Raw genomic sequence first — 11,317 nt, 5'->3', positions numbered from 1 at the left:
TGTTACTATGGAATACTGAAGTAGAATTACAAGCATTTCATAAGTGTCAAAGGCTTTTATTGACAATCACATGAAGTTGAAGCAATGAGTCAATATTTGCAGTGTTGACCCTTCTTTTCCAAGACCTCTGCAATCTGCCCTGGCATGCTGTCAATTAACCTCTGGGCCACATCCTGACTGATGGCAGCCCATTCTTGCATAATCAATGCTTGGAGTTTGTCGGAATTTGTGGGTTTTTGTTTGTCCACCTGCCTCTTGAGGATTGACCACAAGTTCTCAATGGGATTAAGGTCTGGGGAGTTTCCTGGCCATGGACCCAAAATATCAATGTTTTGTTCCCAGAGCCACTTAGTTATCACTTTTGCCTTATGGCAAAGTGCTCCATCATGCTGGAAAAGGCATTGTTCGTCACCAAACTGTTCCTGGATGGTTGGGAGAAGTTGCTCTCGGAGGATGTGTTGGTACCATTCTTTATTCATGCTGTGTTCTTTGGCAAAATTGTGAGTGAGCCCACTCCCTTGGCTGAGAAGCAACCCCACACATGAATGGTCTCAGGATGCTTTACTGTTGGCATGACACAGGACTGATGGTAGCTCTCACCTTGCCTTCTCCAGACAAGCTTTTTTCCGGATGCCTCAAACAATCAGAAAGGGGATTCATCAGAAAAAATGACTTACCCCAGTCCTCAGCAATCCAATCCCTGTACCTTTTGCAGAATATCAGTCTGTCCCTGATGTTTTTCCTGGAGAGATGTGGCTTCTTTGCTGCCCTTCTTGACACCAGGCCATCCTCCGAAAGTCTTCGCCTCACTGTGCGTGCAGATGCACTCACACCTGCCTGCTGCCATTTTTGAGCAAGCTCTGTACTGGTGGTGCCCCTATCCCGCAGCTGAATCAACTTTAGGAGACGGTCCTGGCGCTTGCTGGACTTTCTTGGGCGCCCTGAAGCCTTCTTCACAACAATTGAACCGCTCTCCTTGAAGTTCTTGATGATCCGATAAATGGTTGATTTAGGTGCCATCTTACTGTCAGCAATATCCTTGCCTGTGAAGCCCTTTTTGTGCAAAGCAATGATGATGACACGTGTTTCCTTGCAGGTAACCATGTTTGACAGAGGAAGAACAATGATTCCAAGCACCACCCTCCTTTTGAAGCTTCCAGTCATTTATGCAAACACAATCAGCATGACAGAGTGATCTCCAGCCTTGTCCTCGTCAACACTCACACCTGTGTTACCGAGAGAATCACTGACATGATGTCAGCTGGTCCTTTTGTGGCAGGGCTGAAATGCAGTGGAAATGTTTTTTGGGGATTCAGTTCATTTGCATGGCAAAGAGGGACTTGGCAATTATTTGCAATTTATCTGATCACTCTTCATAACATTCTGGAGTATATGCAAATTGCCATCATACAAACTGAGGCAGCAGACTTTGTGAAAATTAATATTTGTGTCATTCTCAAAACTTTTGGCCAAGACTGTATTTTTTACCGTTTAGATATGAAAGCACTTTATGCATCTAAACTCAACAAAAAAAGAAACATCCCTTTTTCAGGACCCTGTCTTTCAAAGATAATTCGTAAAAATCCAAATAACTTCACAGATCTTCATTGTAAAGGGTTTAAGCACTGTTTCCCCATGCTTGTTCAATGAACCATAAACAATTAATGAACATGCACCTGTGGAACGGTCGTTAAGACACTAACAGCTTACAGATGGTAGGCAATGAAGGTCACAGTTATGAAATCTTAGGACACGAAAGAGGCCTTTCTACTGACTCTGAAAAACACCAAAAGAAAGATGCCCAGGGTCCCTGCTCATCTGCGTGAACGTGCCTTAGGCATGCTGCAAGGAGGCACAAGGACTGCAGATGTGGCCAGGGCAATAAATTGCAATGTTCGTACTATGAGACGCCTTAGACAGCGCTACAGGGAGACAGGACGGACAGCTGATCGTCCTCACAGTGGCAGGGTCACGTGTAACAACACCTGCGCAGGATCGGTACATCCGAACATCACACCTGCGGGACAGGTACAGGATGGCAACAACTGCCCGAGTTACACCAGGAATGCACAATCCCTCCATCAGTCCTCAGACTGTCCGCAACAGGCTGAGATAGACTGGACTGAGGGCTTGTAGACCTGTTGTAAGGCAGGTCCTCACCAGACATCACCGGCAACAACGTCACCTATGGGCACAAACCCACCATCGCTGGACCAGACAGGACTGGCAAAAAGTGCTCTTCACTGACGAGTCGAGGTTTTGGCTCACCAGGGGTGATGGTCGGATTCGCGTTTATCGTCGAAGAAATGAGCGTTACACCGAGGCCTGTACTCTGGAGCGGGATCGATTTGGAGGTGGAGGGTCCGTCATGGTCTGGGGCAGTGTGTTACAGCATCACCGGACTGAGCTTGTTGTCATTGCAGGCAATCTCAACGATGTGCGTTACAGGGAAGACATCCTCCTCTCTCATGTGGTACCCTTCCTGCAGGCTCATCCTGACATGACCCTCCAGCATGACAATGCCACCAGCCATACAGCTTGTTCTGTGCGTGATTTCCTGCAAGACAGGAATGTCAGTGTTCTGCCATGGCCAGCGAAGAGCCCGGATCTCAATCCCATTGAGCACATCTGGGACCTGTTGGATCGGAGGGTGAGGGCTAAGGCCATTCCCCCCCAAAATGTCCAGGAACTTGCAGGTGCCTTGGTGGAAGAGTGGGGTAACATCTCACATCAAGAACTGGCAAATCTGGTGCAGTCCATGAGGAGGAGATGCACTGCAGTACTTAATGCAGCTGGTGGCCACACCAGATACTGACTGTTACTTTTGATTTTGACCCCCCTTTGTTCAGGGACACATTATTCCATTTCTGTGAGTCACATGTCTGTGGAACTTGTTCAGTTTATGTCTCAGTTGTTGAATCTTGTTATGTTCATACAAATATTTACACATGTTAAGTTTGATGAAAATAAACGCAAATGACAGTGAGAGGACGTTTCTTTTTTTGCTGAGTTTAGTTCTCCCATTTGAAGAAGTCTTAATTATTTGGACAAATTAATTTAGTCAAAAGTTTAGTGTTGGGTCCAATATTCCATACCTGCAGTGATTACATCAAGCGTGTGATTCTACTAACTTGTTGAATTCATTTCCAGTTTGTCTTGGTTGTGTTTAGGATTATATTTTTCCTAATAGAAACTGAATGGTGAATAATGTCCTGTCATTTTGGAGTCACTTCACTTGTATTGTCAGTAAGAATAGAAGATTTTTCTGAACACTTCTACATTCATGTGGATGCTACCATGATTATGAATAATCAGGAATTAGTCGTGAATAATGAGGAATGAGAAATTTACAGAGGTACAAAGATCATACCCCCTCTGTCATTGGTAATGGTGAGATGTTAGCATGTTCTGTTGTATCCTCTGTTATTGGTAATGGTGAGAGGTTAGCATGTTTTGTTGTAGCCTCTGTTATTGGTAATGGTGAGAGGTTAGCATGTTTTGTTGTAGCCTCTGTATTGGTAATGGTGAGAGGTTAGCATGTTTTGTTGAAGCCTCTGTTATTGGTAATGGTGAGAGGTTAGCATGTTTTGTTGTAGCCTCTGTTATTGGTAATGGTGAGAGGTTAGCATGTTTTGTTGTAGCCTCTGTTATTGGTAATGGTGAGAGGTTAGCATGTTTTGTTGTATCCTCTGTAACTCTCTCACTCATTATTATTCATGATCTTTCTCGATCATGGCAGTCACAGGCTTGATGTAGTCATTGCAGTCAAAGAATATGGGACCAAATACTAATCATTTGATTAATTTAATACACTATGAGTTAATTGGTCAGAAAACATATGACTTCTTTAAATAGGGGGACTAGATACATAAAGTGCTTTCATTTTTCTAAATGGTGAAACATATGTATGAAAATATCCTCAAATAAAAGGTGACATTATATACTGTCACCTCATATGAAACATTTGATCTGAAATCCAAAATGTTGGAGTTTAGAGCGTCATTTAAAATGTTATCTTCACTGTGAAAATAGATATGGTGTGGACTGTATACTCAATACAATCTAAATCTGATACCTCACTGTTTGTCTTTTGACTGATACTGCTTTTAAACTGGTCTGGTCAGTCTACTCAAATATTTGTACTATACATGTTTCTATCTGCAGGCAATACTTTGATCATTTGTCATTTTTAATGATACATTAATTTACGAATAGATATGGAAGGTTTCATATGTTGAAAAATTATACTGCTACTATTTTCACCACCAAAGAATAGCAGTGTGATTTTAATATGATTTGACTCTTTGCAGGCTGTCAGGCTGTAAACTCAGAAAGACATCCTGTAAAGTGTTGGCCTCAGTTCTCAGTTCAAACCCCTCACACCTGAGAGAGCTGGACCTGAGTAACAATGACCTGAAGGATTCAGGAGTGAAGCTGCTCTCTGCTGTACTGGGGAATCCCCACTGTAAACTGGAGACTCTGAGGTCAGTATTATCAGATATGAAAGTACTTTATGCATGTAGTTCTCCCATTTGAAAAAGTCGTAATTATTCGGACATATTACTTATAGTGTATTAAAGTAGTCATAAGTTTAGCATGTTGTCCCATATTCCATGCCCGCTGTCACGTTTCTCTAAGACAGAACCCAGAAGCAGACCAGGACAAGGTGAGTAAAATGAAGGTGAGTATTTATTGGTAGTCTTGATGTGTAATTTGAGTGATCCAGGAGACGGAGCGGCAGCGGAGGTGAGTTGATGAGAGTAGATGGGTGGATTCAATGACGTCACTGTATCCACCGACGGCCAGGTAAGGGAGTTGAATGTTCCGGGAGGATGACTGTAGACAGAGTAAACGGGGGGGGGAGTAACCAGTAACAAGAACAAAACAACAAGACTAGCTCAGGAAACATGAGGCTGTTCGTTGCTAACGATCCAGCAGGGAATGGATGTCAGCTCAGGGCTTATGAAGAGGTGATGATCAGGACCAGGTGTGCAGAAGGTTGATGAGATGCAGGTGTAGGGTAATCACTAGATCTCCCGCCTAACTTCGTCGCCTAGCAACCAGATAGGTTTCTGAACGCACCCTTAGACTCCAAACAGAAAACAGTCAGCTCAGGCAGAAACAGACTCAGGAAGCGGGATTCCTGACACCTGCAGTGAGGCTTGTGATTCTACTAACTTGTTGAATTCATTTGCAGTTGGTCTTGGTTGTGTTTTGGATGATGTTTTTCCTAATAGAAACTGAATAGTAAATAATGTCCTGTCATGTTGGAGTCACTTCACTTCTATTGTCAGTGACTTCTACATTCATGTGGATACTACCATGATTATGAATAACCATGAATGAATCGTGAATGATGATAAATGAGAAACGGAGGCACAAAGATCAAACCCCCTCTGTTATTGGTAATGGTGAGAGGTTAGCATGTTTTGTTGTAGCCTCTGTTATTGGTAATGGTGAGAGGTTAGCATGTTTTGTTGTAGCCTCTGTTATTGGTAATGGTGAGAGGTTAGCATGTTTTGTTGTATCCTCTGTTATTGGTAATGGTGAGAGGTTAGCATGTTTTGTTGTAGTCTCTGTTATTGGTAATGGTGAGAGGTTAGCATGTTTTGTTGTAGCCTCTGTTATTGGTAATGGTGAGAAGTTAGCATGTTTTGTTGTAGCCTCTGTTATTGGTAATGGAGAGAGGTTAGCATGTTTTGTTGTAGCCTCTGTTATTGGTAATGGTGAGAGGTTAGCATGTTTTGCTGTAGCCTCTGTTATTGGTAATGGTGAGAGGTTAGCATGTTTTGTTGTAGTCTATGTTATTGGTAATGGTGAGTGGTTAGCATGTTTTGTTGTAGCCTCTGTTATTGGTAATGGTGAGAGGTTAGCATGTTTTGTTGTAGCCTCTGTTATTGGTAATGGTGAGAGGTTAGCATGTTTTGTTGTAACCTCTGTTATTGGTAATGGTGAGAGGTTAGCATGTTTTGTTGTAGCCTCTGTTAATGGTAATGGTGAGAGGTTAGCATGTTTTGTTGTAGTCTCTGTTATTGGTAATGGTGAGAGGTTAGCATGTTTTGTTGTAGCCTATGTTATTGGTAATGGTGAGAGGTTAGCATGTTTTGTTGTAGCATCTGTTATTGGTAATGGTGAGAGGTTAGCATGTTTTGTTGTAGCCTCTGTTATTGGTAATGGTGAGAGGTTAGCATGTTTTGTTGTAGCCTCTGTTATTGGTAATGGTGAGAGGTTAGCATGTTTTGCTGTAGCCTCTGTTATTGGTAATGGTGAGAGGTTAGCTTGTTTTGTTGTAGCCTCTGTTATTGGTAATGGTGAGAGGTTAGCTTGTTTTGTTGTAGCCTCTGTTATTGGTAATGGTGAGAGGTTAGCATGTTTTGTTGTAGCCTCTGTTATTGGTAATGGTGAGAGGTTAGCTTGTTTTGTTGTAGCCTCTGTTATTGGTAATGGTGAGAGGTTAGCTTGTTTTGTTGTAGCCTCTGTTATTGGTAATGGTGAGAGGTTAGCATGTTTTGTTGTAGCCTCTGTTATTGGTAATGGTGAGAGGTTAGCATGTTTTGTTGTAGCCTCTGTTATTGGTAAGGGTGAGAGGTTAGCATGTTTTGTTGTATCCTCTGTTATTGGTAATGGTGAGAGGTTAGCATGTTTTGTTGTATCCTCTGTTATTGGTAATGGTGAGAGGTTAGCATGTTTTGTTGTAGCCTCTGTTATTGGTAATGGTGAGAGGTTAGCATGTTTTGTTGTAGCCTCTGTTATTGGTAATGGTGAGAGGTTAGCATGTTTTGTTGTATCCTCTGTTATTGGTAATGGTGAGAGGTTAGCATGTTTTGTTGTAGCCTCTGTTATTGGTAATGGTGAGAGGTTAGCAGGTTTTGTTGAAGCCTCTGTAACTTTCTCACTAATTATTGTTCATGATCTTTCTCAATCATGGCAGTCACAAGCTTGATGCAGTCAAAGAATATGGAACCAAATAGTAAACTTTTGACTAATTTAATACACTATGAGTGAATTGGTCAGGAAACATATGACTTCTTTAACCTCTCTAGGGCAGGTGGCACCAAATCGTCCCACCTACGTAACAGCCAGTGTAATCCTGTGGCGCGTTATTCAAAAACCTCAAAAATGCAAAAACTTCAATTTCTCAAACATATGACTATTTTACACCATTTTAAAGACAAGACTCTCGTTAATCTAACCACACTGTCCGATTTCAAAAAGGCTTTACAACGAAAGCAAAACATTAGATTATGTCAGCAGAGTACCCAGCCAGAAATAATCAGACACCCATTTTTCAAGCTAGCATATAATGTCACATAAACCCAAACCACAGCTAAATGCAGCACTAACCTTTGATGATCTTCATCAGATGACAAACCTAGGACATTATGTTATACAATGCATGCATGTTTTGTTCAATCAAGTTCATATTTATATCAAAAACCAGCTTTTTACATTAGCATGTGACTAGCATGTGACTAGCATTCCCACCGAACACTGCCGGTGAATTTACTAAATTACTCACGATAAACATTCACAAAAAGCATAACAATTCTTTTAAGAATTATAGATACAGAACTCCTCTATGCACTCGATATGTCAGATTATAAAATAGCTTTTTAGGTGAAAGCACATTTTGCAATATTCTGAGTAGATAGCCCAGCATCACAGGGCTAGCTATTTAGACACCCAGCAAGTTTAGCACTCACCAAAGTCAGATTTACTATAAGAAAAATGTTATTACCTTTGCTGTCTTCGTCAGAATGCACTCCCAGGACTTCTACTTCAATAACAAATGTTGGTTTGGTTCAAAATAATCCATCGTTATATCCAAACAGCGGCGTTTTGTTCGTGCGTTCAAGACACTATCCGAAAGGGTAAAGAAGGGTTACGAGCATGGCGCAATTCGTGACAAAAAAATTCTAAATATTCCATTACCGTACTTCGAAGCATGTCAACCGCTGTTTAAAATCCATTTTTATGCCATTTTTCTCATAAAAAAGCGATAATATTCCGACCGGTAATCTGCGTTTAGGTAAACAGACGAAAGAAATTAAAGCATGGGGTCGACTCGGGCACGCGCCTAAGCCCATAGTACTCTGATCGGCCAATTGCCAAAAGCGATAATGTGTTTCAGCCAGACGCTGCCTCGATATCGTTCAGCTTTTTCCCGGGCTCTGAGAGCGTATGGGAGCCGTAGGAAGTGTCACGTTATTGCACAGATCCTGAGTCTTCAATAAAAAGAGCCAAGATGAAACACTACTTCTCAGACAGGCCACTTCCTGCTTGAAATCTTCTCAGGTTTTGGCCTGCCATATGAGTTCTGTTATACTCACAGACACCATTCAAACAGTTTTAGAAACTTTAGGGTGTTTTCTATCCAAAGCCAATAATTATATGCATATTCTAGTTACTGGGCAGGAGTAGTAACCAGATTAAATCGGGTACGTTTTTTATCCGGCCGTGTCAATACTGCCCCCTAGCCCGAACAGGATAAGGAGGGGACGACTGGGAGGCAGGTTGGCATTTATTGTCATGAATTACATTTTAGTCATTTAGCAGACACTCTTTTCCAGAGCAACTTACAGTAGTGAATGCATATATTTCATACATTCCATACATTTTTTTTTTTTTTTGTACTGGCCCCCCGTGGGAATCAAACCCACAACCCTGGCATTGCACACACCATGCTCTACCAACTGAGCCACAGGGAAGACCAACTTAGACAACTTTTAATCCTAACCTCAACCCTAACCACACTGCTAATCCTTCCCTTAAATTAAGACCATAAAACAACATTATTTTCCACAGCCAATTCTGACTTTGCTGCTGACATATCTAGAGGAAATCGCACAGTTCTGCCTCCAGGTCAAGATTCATGACAAACGTCAACATGAGACAGGGAGAAGCAATGTAAAAATCAATAACGAATTTTTTCACAATTAACATGGTTTTTCTTGTTTCAAGTATGTTTTATTATGAAAAGTACAATATATCCATGTATACTTGTACAACTATGGAGCGTATGTCCACATATAATTGTACAATTTGTTTTTCCAACATAAAAGACAAGAAATGATCACATTGGTATTTTAACGGTGTTATTGTAAGAGTTTAAATGTTTAAACAGAGGATACATCTAAAACAGGATAAAAACAAGTGCAGTATGTTGTGAGAATGTTACTTTAACGTCGACTCATAACGTCACACTATAACTTCATGGGAGTCTTGTGGAAAGACTGCATGTTGTTTTGGGTGGATTGAGTGACGTCTTCATCAACATTTTGCAGAATATTCCGGTAATATTTTCACCTCTTGTCGGCTGCAGACATTCATAAGGAGTTCCAGTAGTTTATTTGCCATTTGCAGGTATTAAAAGTAATACATACATTGTAATTCCTTGTTGGGTCTCTCTCACATACAGGACAGTACATACCAGAGGAGGCTGCTGAGGGGAGGACGGCTCATAATAATGTCTGGAACAGAGTGAATGAAATGGAACACATGGAAACCACGTGTTTGATACCATTCCTCTTATTCCACTCCAGCCATTACAAGCCTGTCCTCCCTAAATAAGGTCCCACCAACCTCCTGTGGTACAAACACAAACAGTAAAATATATCATAAAAAATGCAAAGTGGTAAAAGATCAGAAAATATTACAAGCCTGTCATGTGTGAGTGTCCAGTGTGTGTTTGTCCAGTGTGTGTTTGTGTTTGTCCAGTGTGTGTTTGTGTGTGTGTGTGTGTGTGTGTATGTCCAGAGTGTGTGAGTGTCCAGTGTGTGTTTGTCCATTGTGTGTCAGTGTGTGTGTGTGTTCAGTGTGTGTGTCAGTGTTTGTGTGTGTATCAGTGTTTGTGTGTGTATGTGTGTGTGTATCCAGTGTGTGTGTCAAGCGTGTGTGTGTGTCCAGTGTGTTTTCAGTGTGTTTGTATGTCCGTTTGAGTGTGTGTGTGTGTCCAGTGTGTGTGTGTGTGTGTCCAGTGTGTGTTCAGTGTGTGTGTGTGTGTGTCCAGTGAGTGTGTGTGTGTGTGTTTCAGTGTGTGTGTGTTCTGAGTGTGTCCAGTTTGCGTGTGTTCAGTGTGTGTGTGTCCAGTGTGTGTGTGTGTGTTCAGTGTGTGTTCAGTGTGTGTCCAGTGTGTGTGTTCAGTGTGTGTGTGTCTGTCCAGAGTGTGTGTGTGTGTGTGTGTGTTCAGTGTGTTCAGTGTGTGTTCAGTGTGTGTGTGTGTGTTCAGTGTGTGTGTGTGTGTGTGTGTGTGTGTGTGTGTCCAGTTATTATTTCAGGGACACTGAGTCGCCAACATCATAAACCCTAAACCCTGGATAGAGGGGCTCAGTGAATGTGGAGGTGAATGTGATCAGGTGGGTCAGTGTGTCAGAGGAGGCTCTATAGAAGGACAGAGTGCCGGCTGACCAGTCCAGATACACTCCTACTCTGTGGGAGCTGGAGGAGCGGACGTCTATGGTAGTGGAATTATTATCGTGACAGGCATAGTAACTGTTGTCAGAGCAGAACAGACTCCAGGACTTGTCATTGGATCCAAGAGAACAGTCCTTAACCCTTCCTCTCCTGCTGATTCCTTTATATGTCACTCCTATATCAGCCCCCCCACTCCACTCTACCTCCCAGTAACAGCGCCCAGTCAGACCCTCTCTACACAGCACCTGTCCCCAGTCCTCAAATCTCTCTGGGTGATCAGGATACGGCTGCTCCTCTGTCCTACATGTCACCTTTCTGTTCTCCTCAGACAGAGAGAGGAGTCTGTTTACTGTGTTTAGGTCCAGTGTGAGATCACAGACATCTGATGGATGAAACCAGACACAATATTAGAAATCATCATCATTCACATTAGAATGTTAACTCACTTTTCACTAATTCATTTAATGTAGATGTTTCTAGGTATCAAAAGGAGAAGTTAAGGTAACTTGAGACTTGTTGAATGATCATATGTTATACTGTATGGTAATATAAAACACACTTATTCACATTAATTACACACACACACACACACACACACACACACACACACACACACACACACACACACACACAGGACAAGCACACAGGACACGCACACAGGACACGCACACACACACACACACAGCAACTCTTTGTAAACGCTGGTGTCCCTGATTTGTGCTTCTGTAGAACTACAGATGATATTTAATATGACCAAGTCAGTAATGATGGTGGTCTTTGACTTTGACTTAACTTGAATTAAGACTTATTCTTAGTCATATTCTTCACAGCAGTCAACACTCACATTTTCTAAGTCCAGGTTTCATTCTGATCTCTTCACCATGTTCCACACTGTAGCGGTAAG

The 11,317-nt window shown here is 41.9% G+C and overlaps 1 long non-coding RNA gene across 1 annotated transcript in view; it reads right to left on the bottom strand.

The window, feature by feature from the left end:
• Positions 1 to 8,942: 8,942 nt before the first annotated feature.
• Positions 8,943 to 11,317, bottom strand: part of LOC145876330 (uncharacterized) — a 26,312-nt gene continuing 23,937 nt past the window's right edge. Inside the window, exons 2-3 of the long non-coding RNA XR_014391495.1 lie at positions 11,258 to 11,304; positions 8,943 to 10,795 (exon numbers count right to left, since the gene is read on the bottom strand). This is a non-coding gene — a long non-coding RNA (uncharacterized LOC145876330). The remainder of the gene's footprint in view (positions 10,796 to 11,257; positions 11,305 to 11,317) is intronic.

The sequence above is a fragment of the Salmo salar genome, unplaced genomic scaffold (genome assembly GCF_965601325.2).
Source record: "Salmo salar unplaced genomic scaffold, fSalSal1 ptg000578l, whole genome shotgun sequence".
In the NCBI taxonomy this organism is placed as follows: Eukaryota; Metazoa; Chordata; class Actinopteri; order Salmoniformes; family Salmonidae; genus Salmo; species Salmo salar.
Note: the sequence above shows the minus strand (reverse complement) of the source record. Positions and strands in the feature narration are given on the sequence as shown.